This window comes from Astatotilapia calliptera, chromosome 5, assembly GCF_900246225.1.
Source record: "Astatotilapia calliptera chromosome 5, fAstCal1.2, whole genome shotgun sequence".
NCBI classification, from domain to species: domain Eukaryota; kingdom Metazoa; phylum Chordata; class Actinopteri; order Cichliformes; family Cichlidae; genus Astatotilapia; species Astatotilapia calliptera.
This window is the reverse complement of record NC_039306.1, coordinates 32,613,093-32,625,327: the sequence shown is the minus strand read 5'-3', so window position 1 is coordinate 32,625,327 and position 12,235 is coordinate 32,613,093. Positions and strand designations below refer to the sequence as shown.

The following is a 12,235-nucleotide window of genomic DNA, read 5'->3' as shown; positions in this document are numbered from 1 at the left end:
AAGCTCAGCAGCCAAGCGCCACATGACTGAACACACACTGTTGTTTTCTTGGAAATGATACAGTTATTCTAACCTATCTCAAAATAACACACGTCGACCAAATTTTGCCACACTTTTGACAGTTGTTCACATTGATTACCTTCATTTAACCCCCAGAGATCCAAATCATCATCATTCGTGACCTCAACCTTAACCCCTGACCCTATGCTATAGAAACAAGGAGAACAGGCTAGGGTTACGGTTATCGATGATCACTTAGATCACTTGGACATGGTTTCCAAGATCTATTCTGGTTTTACCTTCTTATTGTTCCAATGATGGATGCTCATAATAAACATGTTTAAAGTTTGAAATTTTCAGTTCAGCTGAAACCTCTGGCTTCATATAGCAGGTTTTTTTTCATCCCTTACTGCTTTTATATCCGGTCTTTAAGTGACTTATGAACCCTGCTCTAAGCAACTCTGTGTTTATTAAGGCTGTTGTGTTTTTAACATGTTTTATTGCTTTGTATCTTGTTCTATTTAATCTCAACAAGTCCCTATAAAAGTCACTTTTGGCCTCTCTCAGTTTTTATTACCACTATTAATTTTAAAGCTCAGTTTTTAAAACCTTACTATGTAACTACAGCCCAGCCCATGCAGTAATGACTAACCTCGTATTTTGGATGGATTATCTCAGTTGTTCTCCTGACTGAAGTTTGATCCGTTTACAGCAGCCTGCCATGCGATTACATTTATCCCTAACCCTCAGGAAGCCTCACGTCAACTTTTATCGAGTGAAAAAAAGTTGGCGTTCATCCTCTAGCTTTACTGTGTTTATGTTATGCTAACATAGCTGTATCGCTAGCCACCACGTAGCGCATTGTTATATACCAGCTAGCCCAACTTCAGTAACCCTACAGATGTCACTGCTGTTTACTTTCCTGTCTTCATTTATGTTGGAAGTGATAGCAGAGCTGAATGTTTTAATTTGTTTTAGAAATTCCTCAGTCTGAACATGGTATATTATATTTAGATGGAAACTAGCGAGCTAACTTCCTGCTAACTTCTAACTCTGTTAAATTTCATAAATCCTGTTTCTCATGGATCCCTGGATGTTAAACTTAATTGTTACACCTGGTAGAGCAGCCACACAGATCATTTTATGACACATGAAAGAATTTAGACAGTTTTTAACTCTGAGTGATGCCACAGTGATCGTTTGACTTTGGGACCTGCAGCGGAGTTTGGGGCCAGACACGGCTAATGACGTCAGACTTAAAGACCGGATACCATTAAAGACATTTTGTGAGAACTGAAGCCCCTCCCACTTTTTTTTTCAAACAGTCAGTTTATGACATGTAGCCAATTGAAAGAAAGCTGGCTTAAGGGGGGGTGAAGAAGTAAAACAGCAAGTTGATTTGAGGAGCACAGTATAAGATAAATATGGACCATATCAAACTGTGGCTCATGCTCTAGTCCTAGAATAAAACGATGCAGCTGGAAATGAGTATAGTATTTCATCGTTTGGTGTGAAAATGCACCTTAAAATGTAATTTAACATAAAACAATCCCCCACAGATCATTTAACACTTGTCATATAAAAAAGTGATACTGCTGCATCAAACTGCCCCTGGCTTGTGTCTCCTGTCCTCTGACTTCACTGTTTATGTTAACCTTGTGGTATAAAGTCTCCCCTCCACCCGCGCTCCCTGCCTGCTGGCAGATTGTGCCACAGATGTTGAACAGGGCTGCAGGCAGCCCAAAACCTGCTCTGTTTGTCACTTTCTAAGGCCAAGCAGCAGAGGACACTTTGAGGAGGACAGATCGATGGTGGCGAAGCGTGTGTGGTGGCAAATCTCATACCACAGAGAGCAAACAAACACAAGAGCGACACCCGCGCGCGCAGGGATGTCGCCGCAACTGCTGGTTCTTACTGGGACAAATTCCGTTGTATGCATCATTAGTGAAAAACCATATGCCACTGAAGAATTCATATTCCTCTTCTCTTTACCGATATGGGTGGCTCTGCAGATGATTGGGTGGGCAGCTGCTTCACGTTTCACTGGGATTTGCAGTTTGCAGGCAGTGCATAATAACTTATGCTTTACTTTGCATCGGTTTTAAGCTCACTATGCTATATCCTTTTACTCAAATGCATGCATAATTTGCATAGAACACTGGTTAAACTTCCCTTTTAATTCCATATGCTTCCAAAATAGTTTCCCTTGTGTAATAGTATATCTTTTTTTCAAGAGGCACAGATCAAAAATGTACCTCTAACACGCAGACAGATGTAGGGAGAAATTCCCCATTATGTTATAATACAGTTCTCTCTCTGCTGGCCAGTTTTGTATTTTATAGCTGTTCATACAGGAGTAAACACAAAGGTCTTACAGACATATGTGAGGTCAGGTTGATTTTGCATTGCCCCCAGGTTACCACGGTAACATCCCACATCAGGCACTCCTTAAGCCACCACTGCGTCATAAATAGGGCAGAGGAGAAACTGGTGTGTCTGCATACAGTGCAACCAACCTCCGCATGGTTTTAAAATGACAACGTCAGCTAATAGTCATTGCAACTTACAAGTGATCCAGATGAAGGTACTGTCGTCTCACAGGCAGTTTCCTCCCACGGGCCAAAAACAACCCCCATTATTCTAAATGTTGGGAATTGGCCATAGGAGTGGGTGTGAGCTTGTATGGTAGGCAGTCTTTCTGTGTTGGACTGGTCCTTGTGGCTCCAAATCACCACACCCCCCACTTTGCATGAGCAAGGGTGGATGGCCTTACATTTCCTGTGGCTACTTCACACCCTTGTTTCAACTGCATGAGCACTTTTAATATCAAGAAGCAGCAGTATGTTGCAGAGGGTTACATCCAGCCTGCTGGGGGGCAGTTTAGTGCTCTTGCATTTGCATTCAATTAATGCAGCGCTGCAGACTATAAGGCAAACGGAAGGCACATGCGGAGTGTGTAGGTGTAGCTCTTGCTACTTCTGTGTAGACACAGTGGGTGATACAGAGAGATGGGGGAGTTCATCTCCCACTTAAAGCATGAAGAGAGCCAGAGAGCAAAATTAACGCCAAAATGTAAGAGACTGAAATGTAACACCTTCTAATTTCAGAAAATGTGTCTGTTTAGCATGTGGCTAAACAGACACAAACAGACTGTGACCTTAAGTCAGTATGGCAAACTGGTGACCTGGAAGTGTGAAGAAGTTAAGGCTTAACAATTGTCTGTTTTTTTGTTACAGTTAGTCTGTAAAACTAATTTGTTTAATAACTTAATGTTAATATGTAGGAATTAAGCGTTTAACATAAATTAGCTTGCAGCTGTTGAGCTAGCTGCGCCACTGTTAAGCTAGCTAGCTTGGGTGGTCAGCATAAGGTCCACACAGATAAAACTGTGGGTGTGAAAACATCAGTAAGAATAGCACAGACAGTTCAGACAGCAGTTTACTTTCTGTTTTATTTCAGAGGTTAGTGTTCTCATCTGTCTTCTTATTGTTTTACGTTTTGCTTCTGTTTCCACCTGTGTGGTGGTTGGTACCTTTCCCTATCAGACAGTCTGTTCGTCTCCCTTGTCCTCCTCATGCTCCTTTTTTGCCTTGCTTTCAACCATTGGACTTTGTGGTTGTTGTTTTTTTGTTTGCTCTTGGATAAAGTCTCACTTTTTATTGTTTACTTTGCTTATCTCTGCGTCTGGCATTTGATCCCTCTTTCCAACAAAACCATGACGTGGTTTTGTTTACTTGAAACACAAAAGTCCTTATTCATTCACATTCTGATTTTTAGGTTTAGTAAGTAAAACTGAATGTTCTCTCATAAATTTGATAGATTTGATTACTAGCATGTATCTTTATGTAGTTTATGTAGTCCTGTTAAAGGTTGATTCATTCTGTCGTTCTAGTGGAGCTAGCTACTCTGTATGGCTTAAAATATAAAGTTTATTATTGTTATTTTTTTATTTTTACTATTACCATCAAATCGGGTTTGTTGACTCATTTTCCATCCATGCCCAACAATAATACATTTCTAAAGAGGAAATTGCTACTTGCAGATACAATCAATGGCTATTGGAGAAAAATGCTGGTAATAAATAATGTAAAAATATTTTCAGACGAGAGGATATCAGCATAAGAACCACCACAGCTGGGAACCCAGCCGAGCAGGTGGAGGGTGGAGATGCTGTTGATCCGACTGATGCTTGACTAAATGTAGCTCAGTGCATGCTGCAAAGTTCTTATCTTCAGAGCGCAGTCATAGCCTGTAGTGATCTCACAGTTCGCTGAGCATCGTGCTCAAGCTTCATTTTAATCAACACCTGCCGCAACTCCCCGTCTCCTGTTTGCTTGCTTTTATAAACTGTTTTGATATTGTTTTTGGTACATTGTTTCTTAATCCGTATTTTTACTCGACTGATTGAGCGTGACTCTCCGGTCGTATCTTTTGTGTGCTGACATTTTGATTTCTGTGAAAAATCACCTCATCAAATGTGTCACACATTTGATGAGGTGCAAAAGGCTCTTATGTACATCTGACCCATCTGCAGAATTTGCTGTCCAAATGTTGCCGTTTAAATTCAGATTAATAATCAAGTCTAACAGATTGATTCATTTAATTTTTACCTGTAATAACGACAAAAAATAGGAAAAGAAAAAGATTGTGCGCTCTGCTTTCTGCCGAACAGATTTTTTGTCTTGGCTTAATAGAAGCCATGTGAACTAAAATTCATATCCTTTACTGTATCTATGTGTGTTTTGGCAACACAGTGAGCGCTTTATCAGCACCACCTTAATGTTAACATTAAACATGCTGAAGCTAATTTCTGAAGTCGATCTTTTGATGATTCTGTTTTTTAAAAGCTCCTTTCTTATGATAATTACGTGTCACTGTGAAAGCTTCCGCTGTTATTACCAGGCTCTGCTGCGGGGTCACACCTGCTGAGATCTGTGCGGCTTTATCTCCGCACTGCAACGGAGCTGCTAGCGGATAACGCGCTAACTGCTTATTATTCCAGGCCTATCAGATCACAAAGGGCACTGGGGAGAGGCAGAACGAGAGACAGAGAGAGAGACAGAGTGATAAAATGTTACTCTAACATGCCTCCTTCATCTACAGTCAAGATCATGAGCTGCCATCTGTTCTACGTGTAAAGATAGTTGCGTATTGCTCGGCTGAAAGGCCCTGGCAAAGGTAATGCTGGGTGAAGGGTGTCTTGTGTTAAACCTCCCAGATCACAGAGACGTTAATTAGTCCAGTGGACAGCATTCGTGCTTTAACAGCTCAGCTCTCCCGCAGAGTGCTGCACTCCGCCACATAGAATACCATATGGTGTGGCATGGTGCCACCTTCTCCGTTGGGCGCTAGGGACCAAGCTTGAAATGGGCCATGGTGGGGACGGTGGGTGATGCTGCAGTCTCTATTGCCATAGTGTTTTGTGAAACTGTTGGGGATAATAATAACTGATTTATTTAGCCTCTTTAATGACAGCAGAGCAATAGCAGAGCGTTAGACCACGAATAGAAAGACCGGGAGAAAACAGACAAAAAGCGCACACATTGTGAGTATAATTAAAAAATACTGAATGAATGAAAGAACAAAAAGAAGAAAGAAATGATGGAAAACTAAGCGAGAACATTAAAAAAAACAGTTCTTTGTTTCTCAGCGTCTCGAGGAGGTCGTAACAAACCTGAGGGGCCTTCATTGCAAAAGCAGGCACAAGCACGGTCACCTTTACACCACTGGCTTAAGCGATTGGCTACATGTGTGCTGCACAGGTTGTCTTGCTCCCCCTCTTTCCCCGTGTGTCCTCTCCTGCGGCATTTTGCATCCATGTGGAGGAGCTTGAGACAGCTATGACCTCTGCCAATTCACATTTTCCCTGGCATGGAAAATGTGAATTGGTCTGTATCCAAAACATTTTGGAGTGTGTGCCACTCATCTCGAATGATGGAAAAGCTCATGCCCAGCGTGTGTGTGTGTGTGTGCATAGAAGGACTGGCGATGAAGGCAAGCAAACAAACACTCACAAACTGAGTCGTGCACTCCAGCCTTCTTTGTGTGGTGATGGTCTGCACCTGCACCATGTTGATCCAATGCCCCACAGCCGCTCTGCCCCCTCTCCCCCTCACACTGTAAGCAGTCCATTAGCCAGCAGCAACTGAGGGCTGCCGGAGCTAGCCGGGCAGCAGCAGCTGCAGCAGGAGGATGCATTCAGCTGGCAGAGAGCGGTGCCACTGGGGGCTAGGCGGAGGGTCCATTTGTGCCAAAATAGCACAGAGGCCAGCAAATCTCTTAAGTCTTCTGAATTGTTCCCGGTGGACCACACTGCAGTGTTGTTCTGATGAGGTTTTTATGTTTCCATTAACATTCATGGAAGTTCTACGTAGAAGTGTTCTGGAGATGAAAATAGCAGCTTTTATCTTTCTGTTTAATGCAACAAAGGTGAAATAGTTTCCTCGATGCTGTGAATCACTGCGTCTTGCAGTATTTCATTCATTTTAGAAAGGTCGGCATGAAGCAAATTCAACTGTTCAGTGTCCTTGCATGTGGAGTAGTCCCTGCAAATTCCAGGAATTCTGATCACAAATGTAATGGGATTGCAAAACAAATTAGCTCCAGGCATCCTCCCAAAGGGGAATCCCAACAATTCCTCCTGTGTGCTGCTGGCTGATCCATGTTGATCCCCTGAGTACAGTTCAGATACAGTAAAAAAAAGATTGGGACTATAACTCAAGGCGACCTGTGAAGAGATGAGTCATGCTGTAAGGGGTTCCTGACACCCGGCGTTTCCTGTTGATTTATGGCATTTGCTATGACTTGTAAGGGTGAAAGGAAATTGGAAAAATCATCTTGGAGGGCACTGCTGTGTGCAAACGGCAGCTCAGTGTTAGGAGGCAGCTAGTTGTGTCCTTAGTATCCAGATAACCGAGTCTTGGCTGTGTTGTGTTCTCTGGAGTTATTCCAACAGAGTGCTGCTCTTTCCGATGAACTCTCTTACAAGGACATGCATTTGCAATATGCACTTGAGCGTGACCATTAGCATAATATATGCCAGCTGACACAAGGCTTCGTTGTCACGTTTGTGTGGCATAGCGCTGAAATCCTCCTGAACGTGTAAGTCGTATTTTTGATTGAGAATAAGTGGGACTCGGATTGACTTTGGATACATCAAAAGTTCATGAAGAAAGGGCCACAAAAGATGAAAGCGCGCCCTTTTTTTACATTAAAAATGGACTGTGCTGAGACACACTCCTCTTCACTGGGTGCTCGGTTTTAAAGAAACCCTGTCTGCAGATCAGTTTTCCATTAAAAAAGAAAACTAATCTGAGCCTTGTGCCAGTCGGGCTAACACTGCAGGAAACAAAGGCGGGTATTGTATCGGTGCTTATACCGGGATCATGAGGCACGACTCACAACTTCCTGGTTGGAAGGGATGAATTTCACAACAGACTTATTTATCTCACTGTTATAGGCTGAAATATCTAAGGAGAGCTTTTTGTAACGTCTCACTAATACTTTAAATTAAAAAATCATCATTGTTATGTGAATTCTCTTTATCGAGGACAGATAGAACTGAAACATTTTCCTTTAGCCCTTTTCAGATAAAGAATATGTAGAATTACTGGTTTCATTTTTCTGCCGTTATCTTTCAGACGCTCAGTTCTTGTCCATTAAATAAATGGCTTTATTAAAACATTACTCTCAGAGAAATGGCATGAGTTTGAGATAAACTGAAAAACATGTTTCAGGAAATAATGATACCAAGTCTGAACTGAATGCTGTGGCATTAAATTAAGCTGCACTTTGGCAACCATTTCCCAAATGACACTAATTTTAAAGTATAGTGGCAAACCCTGCTGGAATATTCATTTTTCACTATTCTGGTTTGACCTTGTAATGCTCTACTTCGCTGGTTAACTAACCAGTCCTCATTCATTTCCAGCCTCCACAAACGTCTGTTTTCTATGAGAAAAAGCATCGTTAAAGTCAACAAATACCACTTATCTTACCAAAACAGACAATGGTAGAGAACCAATGCCAGTATCTTCAACTTGACACCAGTACGTCTTAGTTGAAACATTTGGTAATTTATCTGTAACATTTTACACACCACAAACAATAAAACCTTCATGCCTTGACCTGGTGTTTTCCTAGATAAAACACAGATTTTCTTTGCACTAAAATTTTTACTTTGTATATACACTATTTTCTCTGCCATGCCTTCCACAGCATGTCTTTTATCCTGTCTTCCTTCTCTCTCCCCAACCAGTCACAGCAGATGGCCCCGCCCCTCCCTGAGCCTGGTTCTGCCGGAGGTTTTCACCGGTTCGAAGGGAGTTTTTCCTTCCCACTGTCGCCAAGTGCTTGCTCATAGGGGGTCATATGATTGTCGGGTTTTCTCGTTATGTATCGCTGTAGGGTCTACCTTACAATATAAAGCGCCTTGAGACAACTATTGTTGTGATTTGGCGCTGTATAAATAAGATTGAATTGAACTGAATTGCCTTCGCACACATATAAATATGGCTCACATCCTATTCTTAATCCATAAGTTTTCCAGCTATAACAGCTTCAACTCTTCTGGCAAGGTTTTCCACAAGGTTTAGGAATGCATTTATGGGAATTTTTGACCATTATTCCAGAGGTGCATTTGTGAGGCCAAGCACTTATGTTGGACGAGAAGGCCTGGCTCACAGTCTCTGCTCTAATTCATCCAAAATGCGTTCTGTTGGTCAGGAGTCTGTGCAGGCCAGTCAAGTTCTTCTACACCAAACTACTCAATCCATGTCTTTATGGACCTTGCTTTGTTCACTGGTGTGCAGTCATGTTGAATGAATGAAGAATTTTAAAGTATTTCAGTATTGAAAAGTTGAAAGTTGTTACTTTTCTCTGTAGGAAATTGTTAAATAAACTCAGTAATGCTGTAATTTTACAAGTTAACAAGTTGCTTGCTAGTTAGCAAAATGGAGAAGTTAGCCACCGAAGTGGTAGAACAAAACAGAGGTAAAAGGATGACATACTGAACCTAGGCACACCTTTAACATCAACTGAACCAACATACGGGATGACATACTGAACCGCATGTCACCTTGACATGGAAGCAGCTACCCACATCACCTTTAGAGCACCTTTAGTATCTTGTTGAGAGCTCGTTTGCTGCCCTAATTGGCTAAAAAAAAACAATTTCTATAAAGCTACAGCAGCACCAGACACATGGAGAGTTTGGTCACTCAGTGAATCAGCATTATTTGTGCATTGCCACAACTGCTATTGAAATTTTACTGAAAGCAAGAATTACTGTAAGCATGTAAAAATGAATGAAAAGCCATATAAACATGAGTTGAATACATACGTAGAAAAGTAATTTAGCAGATTTAACGCAGAAAGGGCAAATCAAAGAGAAAGTGAGAGAACGCCGGCGTGTGGGGGTAAGTGTGTTTGTGCATTTCTTCAAAGGGAAAAGCAAAATGATTGACCGAGTTTGTGTGCTGTGTGGAGGCAAAACTTGAAGCCGTTTGGGTCATCAGACGAGAGCAGTTTGAAATTGTTAGCGGAGATGTGGATTTGTTGACAGCGTGATCGCAAAACCGCGGAGCACAAACAGCAGCTTGTTTGAGATTCGAGTGAGAAGGTTGCACATGTACCTTGTGTTACAGGCTTGAACTTAAAAACTGACGCATGCCAGTGTAAACTACAAAGCTAACAACTGATGTGTTAATGCTGTCAGCATCTTAACAATGTTTACCCTCGTTTGTGCCCTAGTTTCCTTTAACCCTGCAACATTAAACAGTACAAATGCTAGTGAGCATAGATTCCTTCAAAGTGACTCTCTGAACTGCACGGACTTGTTTGCTGTTTGCTGTCATCAGCACTTCTCCAAGAGCCAAACAAACCCAACAGCTGCAATTGTGATTCTAAGCAATAGGAAATAATTTTCCTGTTCAGAGATTACAGTGGTTGAGAATCTGGTTTGGGAAGTGCAACCATTGTGACAGTCTCTCATTAACTGTAGCACATTGGAGGCTTCCTGTGGAGACAATTACACATATGGCCTTTGACAATGTGACAGCGCCTTTTCTTTTTCTTTTTCACACAACAACAGAAGCACATAGCCTCACATCTAAAATGGCTGCATTTAATTGCCGCTTGTACATGTTTTATGCATCTGTTGGGACAAAAGTGGAACAAACTGCACTTTTTCTCTTTTGCTATTACCTGATAAAATTAAGTTAGTTACATTTATGAACTTTAGCTGGGAAATAACAGATATTCACACACAAAGTGGGCAGTGTGAAGAAACAAACATTGCTGGAGGACTTCTTTTGGAAGCGACTTTGGCTATTATTGTCTGACACTCTCAGGAGACCCAAGGAAATATGTAAAAAAGACGCAGCATTAAAGGCCTCTGCCCTTCAAGAAGCACCGATCAGTGAGTTAGGTTTTTGCACAGCTTTGACAGCGCACCGACGAGCCGACAAGCTTCGTCTTGCTATCATGTGTCTCCCTGCCCTCGAGGTTCGTGATGATGCCTCTTCGACCGCCCATGTGTTCCCACGCCCATGTCCTCATTTCCCTGTTTTAAACTCTCATTAGCATGCTGTCAGCCTGCTAGGTTTCACTTTAGTTGCATTGCGTTCGCTTGTTTATCACAATATCAGCTGTGAGCGTGGGGAACGAGGGAAGAAGTGCAAGGGAGGAGGAAAAAACGCTGCATTTGTAGCCCCCGCTGCGAGCATCTTCTGGGCACCCACAGAGACTGATCCATCAGAGGTAAGGTCCTCGTGCATACTCCAGTAGTCTCTGGCCCAGCATCAGAAAGGTCATCTCACATTAGATACGCTGTGACAGAAGGATGTCTCTGCAGCAATTTATACTAACCTCAACTTCTGGCCCTCTCCATAACTCTGCTCTCTATCTGCAACTTTGTGTGCTGATACTTATCTCTTGGTGAGCTCGTATCTTGATTCACATATTTAGTCTGGAGAGCGACACTCCTGCTAGGCCTGCACTAAGGAAAACACAGCCTGTCTTCCTCTGTGGTGATTCCAGACACACTGTAGGAATGTGGAGCTTCATGCTGCTGTTGTTATTGTTGTTGTTGTGCTGTCTGTCTGGCGAAGCCTCATCTTGTTATTGTACTTTGGTTGATGATCACCCATGATTACTTCATGAGTAATGAGAGGGCACTCCAGCTACAAGAGGTGCCCCGACGACATTGCTGTTTAGGAAGAGAATATCATTAGAGCGAGTGAGGGCAGCGTCCTTGAGTCTCTCTTCCTTCTCGGTCGGATCGACTTTATGAACTGCCTCTGACACGTAGCTGTGCGCCTCAGATCAGTGGGGCCGAGACATGCTAGCAGCAGCACTGCTGCTTTTTGGGAGGAAGAGCCAGAGTTGCTGACAACTTGATGAGGTAGCCTATTGCCCGGCACAGTAGCAGATGCCCAGTGACCTTAGAGTGAGGATAGAAAATGCATGGACCACATTTTATCTTTCAACTCTGCAAAAAAAGTTTAACGTGTGGCCAGTATTAAAAAGTTTCGTGCTAGGGGAAAGATGCAGGATTTTACAGCATTTTTCAGTTTTGGTCTCTTGACTTTACCATAACGATGTTGTACAGTTCACATTTGTATTGGCTGAGGTGTGGCCTAGCAGACAATTATGAGCAACTGCCTGTGTCGCCACATCTGTCAGTTACCAAAATCCAAATGGGTGAGTTACACACTGGAAGAACCGGGCTCAATTTGTATAAATTTATCAACACATTAGCTGCAAATTTTGATATTTTCATGAAAACGTGCATCGCCTCTAAACAACTCTCCCATCTAATTGCACTTAGAGTGGCTACTTCATAAATGAAAATAGAAATGAATGAACCTGCAAGTAAAAGTCAAATCAGAGAGCTAAATAACTGATTTGAAACAGCGTTCAGGTAAAACAGTTGTGATAGTACACAGACACTGACAGCACAGTGTGGGGAATAAATATATAATTCATGCTCTGTAGCCCTCTTATTGATATTTTTTTCATCTTCAGGTGCACAGATATTGTGCTGTATTGTAGATGATTGTTTCCAATGTGTATAACATCACAGAAATTGCTTCATAGTGACTCCCGCTATTATCACTGGCAACATATTGTATTCTAACACTCACACTTAAATGCCTTGTGTATGGTGTGTGCATTGCTACTGCAAACAATCCCAAAATGCAGTGTTGCCGAAGTCAAAATGCCCATTGTGAATATG

The 12,235-nt window shown here is 42.1% G+C and overlaps 1 protein-coding gene across 9 annotated transcripts in view; it reads left to right on the top strand.

Annotated features, from left to right (window-relative positions):
• LOC113022962 (band 4.1-like protein 1) overlaps positions 1-12,235 on the top strand; it is a 95,931-nt gene that overhangs the window by 36,215 nt on the left and 47,481 nt on the right. The window contains exon 1 of one of the 9 annotated variants that reach the window (XM_026168948.1): positions 9,909-10,758. The exons of the other annotated variants lie outside the window; for them this stretch is intronic. The gene's annotated coding sequence lies outside the window, so the exon portion shown is untranslated. Of the gene's footprint in view, positions 1-9,908; positions 10,759-12,235 lie in introns of those variants that run through there. 9 annotated transcript variants of the gene reach the window in all.